Source organism: Budorcas taxicolor, chromosome 13 (assembly GCF_023091745.1).
Source record: "Budorcas taxicolor isolate Tak-1 chromosome 13, Takin1.1, whole genome shotgun sequence".
Taxonomy (NCBI): domain Eukaryota; kingdom Metazoa; phylum Chordata; class Mammalia; order Artiodactyla; family Bovidae; genus Budorcas; species Budorcas taxicolor.
In genome coordinates, this window is record NC_068922.1 from 63,225,822 (window position 1) to 63,237,416 (window position 11,595).

Genomic DNA, 11,595 nt, shown 5'->3' on the forward strand with positions numbered 1-11,595 from the left:
TACGGGTCTTTGCTTTAATGTAGGCTTTCATTTCATTTGGGTGGATACCAAAGAGAGGGATTTCTGGGTAGCCTGATAAGTGTATATTTTTGTCAGAAATGGTCCAAGTGTTTTCCAGAGAGTCTCCACCACTTTACATTGCTGTCAGCAATGTGTGTGAGCTCCTATTGCTCGAAATCCTCACCAACTTGGTAGTATCAGGGTTTGTTTTTTGTTTTCCAATTCTGCTAGGTGTGTGACCTCAATTTTTAAAATAAGGTCATGTCATTCCTCTACTTAAACCCTCCAGTGGCTCATATCACACCTGGAATAAAACCCAAACCCTTCCTTGGCCTCCAGGACACTTCTTGACCAGCTCCTGACTGGCCCTCTGGCCCCTTCTTCCATTGCCCTCTCTCTCCAGCCATTCTGGGCCCCTCCGTGCTTTTCCTGAGACTTCCCATGACGCCCCCACCTCAGGGCCCTCACTTTTGCTGGAATGCTCTTCTGAAGTGTTCTTTCCTCAGATTTTCATGGGCAGCCTCCTTGCTGACATTCTGGTCTCAGATTTAAGCCCCCTCTAGTCTTTGCACCCATTGTTGCTCACACCTTACTCCCACCTTCAAATAACTCTCCATGTTATCTGGTTTTATTTTCTTCATGTCTCTCGTTGTTATGTGGAATTAACTGAAACTATCATTTAAATTCTTTCTCTTCTCTCATTCTCTCTTTTAAAAGTTTGTCTTAATTGATGCATGATATGCACATGGAAAAACACACACATCTCAAGTGTACAGCTCAATGAATTTTTACAAATGTTATACAAATAACCCCTTCCCGTATCAGGACACAGCTTATTCCCAACGCTCTAGATAGTTCCTTCTGCCTCTTCTCCCTAATGGTAACCACTATTCTAATTTCTATCTGATTTATCATAGATAAGTTTTGCCTGCTTTTGGACTTCATGTTAATGGATTCAGATGGTTGGCACTCTTTGTGTCCAAATTCTTTCATTCATCTCTGTGAGATTCATCCATGTTTTTGTACATGGATGCACACAATGGCAGTTTGCTGTTTTTTATTGTTATGAAGTATTCCATTATGGGCTTCCCTTGTGGCTCAGCTGGTAAAGAATCTGCCTGCAATGCAGGAGAACTGGTTTCAGCCCCTGGGTTGGGAAGATCCCCTGGAGAAGGGAAAGGCTACCCACTCCAGTATGCTGGCCTGGAGAATTCAATGGACTATATATTCCATGGGGTAGCAAAGAGTCAGACACAACTGAGCGATGTTCACTGTTACTTTTCTTTTTCTACTCCATTATGTACGTAGACCACATTTTATTTACCCATTCTGCCGATGGCAGATCTGACGGTTGTTCCTGCTTTGGAACTGCTGAGTAACAAGATCTGCTATGAAAATTTTTATGCATATCTTTAGGGAGATGTGCATTCGTGTCTCTTGGGTTATGCCTGGGAGTGGAATTGCTAGATCATAAACTAAGAATATGCTTATCAGCTATTTACTCTTTTACTTGTTTGTATTATTTTTTTCCCGTTAGATTCTAAGTTCTGTGAAGGTAGGAAACAGCCTGTTTTATTCACCATTGTATTCCCAGCATGTAGCACAGTGCTTGGCACATTGTAGGTGCTTAATAAAAATCTGTTGAATAAATGAAAGAACAAACCTAAGCTACTGTCAGCTCAAAGTAAATAATGGTTGGACTTCCCTGGTGGGCCAGTGGTTGGGAGTTCACCTGCCAATGCAGGGGACGTGGGTTTGATCCCTGGTTCAGGGAATTTTCCACATGCCAAGGGACAACTAAGCCCAAGTATCACAACCACTGAAACCTGTGGGCTCTAGAGCCTGTGCTCTGCAACAAAAGAAGACACGGCAATGAGAAGCATGTGCCCTGCAACTAGAGAGAAGCCCCTCTCGCTGCAACTAGAGAAAGCCTGTCCACTGCAACGAAGACCCTGAATAGCCAAAAATAAGTAAATAATAAATTTAAAAAAAATTTTTAAGTAAGTTACGGTGGAGCTAGGACTAGATCCAAATGCTCCTGACTTCCACCATCTGCAAGCTGAAATTCGGAAGCCCAGCTGACTTGGAAAGAGACAGAGCTGCAGGTGTTGGGTTGATTTCAGCATCCCGTTATTCTTTGAAGAAAAAGTGGCTCCTTCTCCCCGTCTTGGCCTGCATTGTCATGGCTTGAAATATTCTTTTGATTATGAGAACATTTTCCATTAAGTGTGCTTCTCCAGCTCCGCCCCCCCCCCTCAAGTATTTATGAGCTCATAACTCCAGGATGTCACAATCAGTGTTGCAAAACTGTATCTGAATGTAATGAAATAATTCGGTGAGAAACACGGCAAGGAGACAGTTGGAATTTTCTCTTGCCTTACAAACCATCCCCAGGGGATGGGTGTATATAAATCAGCTCCTCCCTTAATTAAGTAAAACATTTTAAGGAAAAAAAAAACCAAAATAATTACCACTTCATGGCACCACCCCAACCGATTACCTAAACGGTTCACGTTCCATAAACCTCGCCTGAGTTTAGAGCTAATTATCGTTCTTTAGGTTTGCTTATACTTCTCAATATTTCAAAGATCTGTATTAAAAGTGGGTGGTGAGGGATAGTTTTCTCTGCCACTTTCAAGATGTAAGTTGTCATATGAATCAGGAAGTAAGCCTTTTTGGTTTTTTTAAAGCTGAAAACACAGCATATGTAGAATGTAGAGCATCCAAATGGTCAAATAGAAATGACCTTGGGGTATTGCTGGGGTGATTCGGAGAAGCCCATGGGGTACAGAATGTGTGGAGTCTTAGCCTGGGTCAGTCCCTCACTTGCTGTGTAAGCTTGAGCAGGACGGGATGTTTCTGGTCTCTTATCTGGGCCAGCTGAGCATCTTCCATCCAACCAACCGCCTCCTTTGCCTCCTGATATGTGGTCCCAATAGGAGAGGAGAATTCTATTATCTCTGAGCTGTTGTGCAGCTTGACCTGATGTCCTTTCTAACCCTCCTGCCTGCTCTGGTCTCACCATTGCCGACTGGGACTGACCCATTATTGTCTTTGATCCAGAAAGGTCCCCGTGGCCAGAGCATCTGTTGACTAACGCTTCACCTATTCCCATCCTAAGTGACCCTTGGACTTCTTGGTGGTCCAGTGGCTTGGGCTCCATGCTTCTACTGCAGGAGGTGTGGATTTGGTCCGTAGATGGGGAACTGGGATCCCACACACTGTGTGGTATGACCAGAAAAAAAAGTGACCCTGAGTCATCCTGGCCTCCAGCATCTGGCTACCTTCTGATTGGTCCTGTTGCCTGATGGAGCAGGCTGCCCAGGCCTGGTCGTGGCTTCTTAGGCATTTGTGTGTGGGAGTGAGGTTCTCAATGGCATCAGATACAGTTGGTCCTGGGTAGCAATGAGCCTTGCTCTAACTGCAGAGCCACGTGCCAGCTCCTTGGGGACAGAAAGTCAATCCCTAACCTTCCTTTACTTCTGCTACTTCTCTCATATGCGTGGCTGTGTACACTGTAGGCCCTCAGTCAGTACTGATTCACCATCTGAACTTCAGTGAAAGACATGGATTACCAGGAAGAAACAACAATCTAACTCTTCAAAACATTTGTATTAAGGTTTGAGTTATACACTGTAAAGTGCATACATTATAAATGTATAACCCAATGAATCTTTACTTTGTGTCCATCCCCTTAATCCCCATCTAGGTCAAGATAGGATATTTCCAGCCCCTCAGAAGTTTCCCTCTTAGTCAATACCCCTCAAAGACAACCATTATCCTGACTTTTATCACCACAGGTTAATTTTGTTCTTGAATTTCATATAAATGCAATCACCTCGTATCTAGTTTTTTTCTGTCTGGTCTCTTTCACTCATCTGCTTTTTCTATGAGATTTATCCTGTGTACATATAGAAGTGTTTCTGAGCTCTTCTTTAGGTTAAAAATGGTGAAAAGTGGTTAGTGATTACTGGTTGTTGGTATTTAGTTTGATAGTATGCTGTCCTTTCAAAAAATAACCAAATGCCAGGATATTTGGGGATCTAATACTAACATGATAGTGTGCACTCCCACTCCCTTAAGAAAAAGTGGAATAATTTCATTCTTGAGTGTTTGAGTGGACTTTCCGGGAGGCTCAAGAAGTAAGAATCCCCTGCAAATACAGGAGTTGTAGGTTCGATCCTTGGGTTGGAAAGATCCCCTGGAAGAGGAAATGGCACCTCTCTAGTATTCTTGCCTGGAAAATCCCATGACAGAGCCTGCTCCATGGGGTCGCAAAGAGCCGGACAGGACTTAGCAACTGAGCACGCCCGCACAGTGTTTGAGTACATTCAAGTTCCAAATCGAGGAGGGACGAGTTTAGTTGGAGGTATCTGAGCACACTGGTCCCTTCTTGAGAACCTTCCAAGGCATCTCCTTGTTGCTTTAATTCTCATTTCCTGGGTTACTAGAGAGGTTGAGTATCTTTCTCTTAGGATTATTTGTATTCCCTTACATCCTGTAAGAACTCGGTCGCACACTGGGGGTGGAGGTGGTGGCTAGTCTTCAGGGAAGGAGTCTTCTGAAGGTTTACAGAGCTGAGAGCGGGCATTCGTCTTGCACCCACCGCAGCATTCCCCTGTCCTCCTCACCCTTGAAGGGGACCAGCTTTTCCTACCTTTTTGTGGTGGGAGGGCTGGTAAGATCTGAGCCATCTCTGGATTTCTAAAATTACAACGCATATCTTGTCACCATTACTAGATCCCTCCAATTCTTCCTCTAGAACGTCTCTGGAATCCAAGCCCTGGGCCAAACCTGAGACTAGGCTACTCTCATCTTATGCCTGGACGTCTGTACCACTGCCGCCCTGGTCTCACTAATGCCACTTGCTGCTCACCATACCATTCTAGAATCACCCAACACCGATCGTTTGTTCTGAATCACAGACCAAATTAGGTCACCATCCTTAAAACCCTCCAAGGTATGCCTGAGTAAAGAAAATGCAGTATATACATACAATGGGATATTGTTCAGCCTTCAAAAGGAAGAAATACCTGTCACACGAGAGAATACAGATAAAGCTTGAGTGAAATAAGCCAGTCACAAAAGTAATAGGGACAGAATGAAGGGACAAAATAGGTGATTAAATAGTTAATCTGACTAGGGGATTGTAAGTAAAAAAATACATACATACATATATATATATATATATATATATATATATGGGAGACCCCTGTAAGTTAACGATTACTCAAGAAAGCAGGTTTTCTTAACCACAAAACCCAAGCAGGTTTGCTTAGCAACAGAGCCATGCAACTGAAGCAAGGGACATGACCCGCAGCAATAAAACAATGGTGGCATGAGCCCCACATCCTGCCCAGTGAACTCAGTAAATCAATGATCCCTAAGACGTGCTCCCTGCACACATAGAAAACAATATTTTGTGGACGTAGCTTGGCCACGCAGAGGCAAGAAAACTCCCCTGCTCAATCTGGAGGAGAAACTCATGATGAAAATGAAGGAGGAAACAGAACAGGCTCTATCTTGAAAGCAGGACTCCCTCTTGGGCCGGACTGTGGGCTTTGAGCTATATGCCCAGTATCTATGGAAACAACATACCAACTGGAAAACCAGGCCCCTGGAAGGAAGAGCCCCAGAGAATCATAATCATACATTCTGTTATGCTTATTGGGGTATGACGATAGGCCTATTGATAATTGTCCAGTGTTAACTACCTAGGCTTAAGGCATATGATCGTGGGTTAACTTTGACTGTATCTTTCTTTTTGCTTTGTTCAGACTAGTTTTAGGGAACCTTATACACTTAAGGTATATCCTTCAAGACCCAACTCAAATGTATCCCCTTCTGTGAAAGCTTCTCATTCCCTCTCCAAAAGAATGATGCTCAGAGGGTGTGCCCAGACACTTTTAACATCACCACCAGCAACCCCTGAGCTACTATTAAACAAGTGCTTAATGTGTGCTGAGCACTGGGCCAAAAAACCTCTATGCATCAGTGTCTCAGCTAATCTTTTGATAACCCTCTATCATCCCCATTTTACAGATGAGGAAATTGAGGCTCAGAGAGGAAAAGTATCATGCCCAAGATTGTTAAGTTGTGGCACTGAGACTTATACCTTCCTAATTCCAGAGGAACACTTTTAGTCACTCAAATCCTCTTCCCGTATACAACCAAATTACTGCATTGTCAATATATTGTTTATTTTCCGCTTCCCCTGTTAGGGGAGGGTTGTGCCTTTGTTGTCATCCTGCCTCTGCTGCACCATGTGTGGCCCAGGGCCTGGCACAGAGCTGGAGTTTTCGTGGGTGTTTCGTCACACACCCTCCAGTAAGTCAGTGTTGATGCTAGTTCCCCCAATTCCACCACTTCTATTTCCCCTCCAGAAATTGGCAGATCGGCAATGGCAAAAGAAACATCCCCACCAATCAATAAATAATAATGTTGGAGAATTTAAAATAAGAATCTGGATTATTAAAGTTACAAATCTTTGGTCTTTATACCTTTAATAAAACATACATCTATTAATAATGGATACTGATTCTGGCCTGCTTATGCTGAAAAGGGGAAAAAAACGACCAGTCGAAAGATGCTAATATTTTTTCTCCTTACCCGGCTTGGCTGCCAAGTGCTTCCCTGACAAATTGCTCATCATTTAAAAAGGTTTAAAATTTTTAACAGCACGAAAGGGAAATTGAAGATGGGATGCTCAGCCCTGTGGACCCTTCGTGAGAGATCACTCCTCTTGGAGACATCTCTCTCGTGGGCTGTGCTGGACCCGTCTCTGCTGGCTTCTAGCTTAGTCCTCTGGCTGCGGCTTCTCAGGCTCACTGTTTTTCTTCAACCTCCTCCCTGAGTCCCTTCCTTTCCTCCTCCGTTCTTCCTCTTCGTCTCCCCTCCCTTCCCCTCTTCATTTATTGTTTTTAGTTGGCTGGGTCTCCATTGCTGTGCTCTGGCTCTCTCTAGTTGCAGTGAGTGGGGGCCACTCTTCATTGCGGTGCATGGGCTTCCCATTGCGATGGCTTCTCTTATTTCGGAGCACAGGCTCAAGGTGTGTGAGTTCAGTCAGGATCAGAGGTTGTAGCATGTGGGCTTAGTTGCTCCTTGGCATGTGAGATCTTTCTGGCCCAGGGGTCAAACCCATGTACCCTGCATCGACAGGTGGATCAACCACTGGACCACCAGGGAAGCCCCCCGTCCCCTCTTCTCTCTGAACACCCTTATCCTGAGTGACCTCACCGCTCCTGAGATAAGTAGTCATCATCTCTGCACTAAGGTGTATCAATCGGATACTGGTTGTCAATCGATACTGGTGTGTCAGTTGAGAAGTTGCTCAATAGGAGAGAAAGTCAAAGAGGAAACAAGGGGTCTGACCATGATGGTCCTTTGTAAAGACTGTGGAGGCCATGGGTGTACTTTGGCTTTTACTCTACGCATAATGGTGCCATAGCAGGAGCAGAGGAAGGCGTGATAGGACCTATGGCTTGAAAGAAATATCTCTGGAGGTTGTGACTGAAATAGACTGGAAGGTGATAGGGCAGAAGCAGGAAATCCATTCAGAAGACTATTGTCATAATCCAGGCAAGAGATGATGACAGTTTGGGATAGAGTAGAAGCAGAAAGGAGGTGAGAAGTGATTGGGTACAGGATATATTTCACTTTATTATTATTCTTTCTTCTTTTTTGGGCTGCATTGCACAGCTTTTGGGATCCTAGTTCCCTGACCAGGGATTGAACCTGGGCCTTCAGCAGTGGAAGTGCTGAGTCCCAACCACTGGACCACCAGGCAGTTCCCCAGGATATATTTTAAAGGTGGAGATGGTAGGATTTGCTTATGGATTGGAGGGGGGTATGAAAAAAGAGAAAGAATCAAGGATGTCCCCAAGGTTTTTGTCTTGAGCAACTAAAAGGTATGAGTTTTCATTTCCTGAGACAAGAAAGATTGTGGGTAGAGCAGGCTTGGGGAGAACAGATTTAATCTCAAATGTGTTTAGTTTGAGAAGCCTGTTGGATATAATGTTATGGATTGAATTGTGTCCCCTTAAAATCCATATGTTGAGGCCTTAACCCCCCAGTGTGACAGTACTGGAGTTAGGATTGCTAAGGAGGCAATTAAGGTTAAATGAGACAGAAAAGATGGGACCCTAATCTGATAGTCTGCTGTTGTTATAGGAAGAAACACCCAGAGATCTCTCTCTCTAGGTACACAGAGATGAAAGGCCATGTGGGGACATAGTGAGTGACTATCAACAACCAGGAAGAGAGGCCTCACCAGAAACCAACCCTGCAGACACCTTGGTCTTGGACTTTCAGCATCCAGAACTGTAAGAAAATAAATGTCTGTTGTTTTAGCCACGCACCCTGTGGCATCTTGTTATGGCAGCCTGAGCTGACTAATATGGATGTCTAAAAAGAGACGTGGGGGGACTTCCCTGGTAGTTCAGTAGTTAAGAATCTTCCTGCCAGTGCAGGGAGCATGGGTTTGATCTCTGGTCGGGGAAGATCCCACACGCTGCACCGTGCAGTCAAAAAGGAGAGAGAGATGAAATTGGCGTTGGACATATGAGCCCAAGATCGGGGAGGCTACAGATACAAATCTGTCTGGGATACAGACAAAAATGGGGGCATCATCATCAGAGAGATGGTATTTAAAGTCATGAGGTGATATGAGATTGCCAGTGGAGGTAATGTGACGGAGATGAACATGACAAGGGAGCAGACCCTATAACCTTCCTCCGCTTAAAGGTTGAGGAGATGAGAAGGAATCAGTGAAAGAAGACTGAGCAGTGGCCAGTGGTACAGGAGAAAAATCAAGAAAATAAAATGTCCTGGAAGCCAAACGAGGAAAGGATGTTAAGGAGAAGATAGTGGTCATCTATGTGCAGTGATGCTAATGGGATAAATAAGGTGAGAACTGAGGACTGATCACTTGATTTAGCAACATGGAGGTCACTGGTGACGTTGACAAAAGCATTTGATTAGCTTTGAGAGCCTTGGAGGTGAAAACAAAAAAGAGACTCAATATACTCAGTAATTCTCATTATCTTCCAGGAGGAAATCTACTGGTTGTTTAAGACACCCCGTCTTTTTGTCTTGGGAATTCTTAATGTGAGCTCTTACAAAGAAGGCATTGGGTAAACAATGAATCTTGTCAACAGCAATGGAAGGTATTTTCTTCTTTTCCTTCTGGCAGTTTAGCCCATAAACAAGTGGCAACCTTATGTATCCATTCCAGTCCAATTATGAAGGGGCTCAGAGTGAAATGTGTATAGAGAAACTTCACAGGTCAACACGCCAAGGGGGCGTTGGGAAAAGAGTGACTAACTCTGCCTCGGGACTTGGGAAAGAGGAGATGCCCTTGAGGTGGGCTTTGAGAAGATAAACAAAAATTCTCAAAGGGAAAAAGAGGACAAATGACTTTTTTATGCACAGGAAACAGCAGGTACTAACTCTAGCATGTACTTTCACTATAAAATGATTTCTCTTTTTTCTCTGCCTTTATGATTTTGTTTCTCTCCCTCTCTTTCTCACACCCCTGTATTCACAAACACCACATGTGACTGCACATAGACGACCGCTCTCATCTCCTTAAAATCCCTTCCTCGTTTGGCTTCCAGGACATTTTATTTTCTTGGTTTTTCTCCTATTTCACTGGCCACTGCTCAGTCTTCTTGCACTGATTCCTTCTTATCTCCCCAAGCTTTAAACAGAGGAAGGTCAAGTAGTAGTGTTGTTTGCAAATGACAGAAAACTCACCTCAAAATGGCTTAAACTAATAAAGGAAACTTTTTGGTTCATGTGATTGAAAACTCCAAGGGTAAATTTAAGATGTCACTGAACTCAGGGGCCCAGACGACTGGTACTCACGCTTGGTCTCTCTCCATCATTGGCTCAGCCTTGCTCCGTGCTGGAGCATGCACACTGAGCATGCTGCCAAAGGGCTGCCTGCAATCCTGGGCCTAAGGAATCGAAGGGAGAGTCTCTCTCTCTGTTGTGTCTCATTGGCTCTGATGGTGTCAGGTGACCATCCCTGAACAAATCACTGTGGTCAAGGGACTAAGATGCTCTGATTACTATAGCTGAGACACAAGCCCATCGTAGCACCAAGCAATCAATTCTGACCACAGCACAGGGACTGAGAACCAGGAGGGAGAGCTCTCCTAAAGGGAAAACTTGTTGCCAAAGGAGGCTGAGTGGATCTTTAGCCATGAAAGCTTTGTACGTCCACTTCCAAGGAGTGGTATGCTAGGGGTCTCCCTATGGTGGAAGAGTTGGGCCTTGACCTAAGAATTCTTGAGGGTTGAATAGCCCTCAGAGCACTGGAGCTGCAAGAGGATGGAGCTTTTGAGAGGGAGCAGAAAGGGAGCATCTGAGAAATGCAGCTGGTCCAGGGCTTAGAGGTCATCATCTAGGCAGGTGACTGTAGAAGACCAGAGAGGGTGAGGAACTCGTCTGAGGCCACAGCAAACTGAAGCAGCATTGGGATTCAAAGCCAGCTGATGTTAAGGCTGGAACCAGGCTTGGTCTGTGTGTCTGGCAGCTGTCACATTCATTAGCTCCCTGACATCTCCTTGTTTCCTTGTGTATTTTTACAAGGTTGTTAATTACCAGCCATAAAGCTCAGCAAACATTTTGATCGGCTTTAAGAGCTCATGAAAACAACATTACATTTTAAGGCATGGTTTCCTAATTAATCTAATTAACTGTCAGCCTCGCATCCTGCTGGTTTCCAGACAAGGCGAGCTGCGCCTCTTAGCTTCTGATTCGGCCCGGGTGGACAGGGCTGCAGGCTTTCACAGTCACAATCTCCATGCCAGGTAACTAGCCAACCTGTGATCTGAGGTTTGGGTTGTCCGAGGCAGTGTCTAGATGCTCAGCCTTGTTTTGATTTATTTTCCCCAATGATCTGTTTCTAGGACAAAGACGCAGTAGTTTGAAGATGACCCAGATTAAATCAAGTATGTGGATGACTGGCCACATCAGCCTAGCGCCATTCCAGAAGGCCAAGGCACATTTGGTGCCTTCTCCAATGATGTTCCCTTTCTCATTCACAGTCCTTGCTATGCAATCCTGCTCCCCCTAATGGCTAGATGGACTCAGATGGACACCTGACCCAGGGATGGTTCAGTCCTTTCTGACCCATCAGACAGTTCAGTAGCTCAGTCATGTCTGACTCTCTGCTACCCCATGGACTGCAGCACACCAAGCTTCCCTGCCCTTCACCAATTCCCAGAGCTTGCTCCAACTCACGTCCATCAAGCTGGTGATGCCCTGGACATGGCCTGGCTCAAAAAGATGAGCTGGGTCAACCAGAGGCAACTCGGCTGGGCCAACTGGGGATGGAGAAACAGATCCTTGGAAGGGTATATTACTTTACTACAGCTGCCATAACAAAGTACCACAGACCGGGTAGTTCAACAAACAGAAATGTACTTCTCAAGATTCTGGTGGCTAAAAGTCTAAGATCAAGGTGCTAGCAGGGTTGGTTCCTCCTGAGGTTTTAGCTCCTTGGTTTGCAGATGGTTGCCTCCTCACTGCTTCCTCACATGGTCTTTTCTCTGTGTGTGAGCATCCCTGGAGTCTCTCTGCGTGTCCAAT

General features: G+C 44.8%; 1 non-coding gene across 1 annotated transcript; it reads right to left on the reverse strand.

The window, feature by feature from the left end:
* Positions 1 to 7,713: 7,713 nt before the first annotated feature.
* Positions 7,714 to 7,786, reverse strand: TRNAG-UCC (transfer RNA glycine (anticodon UCC)). The gene has a single exon. It is a non-coding gene; the product is annotated as a tRNA-Gly (tRNA).
* Between the last annotated feature and the right edge of the window lie 3,809 nt (positions 7,787 to 11,595).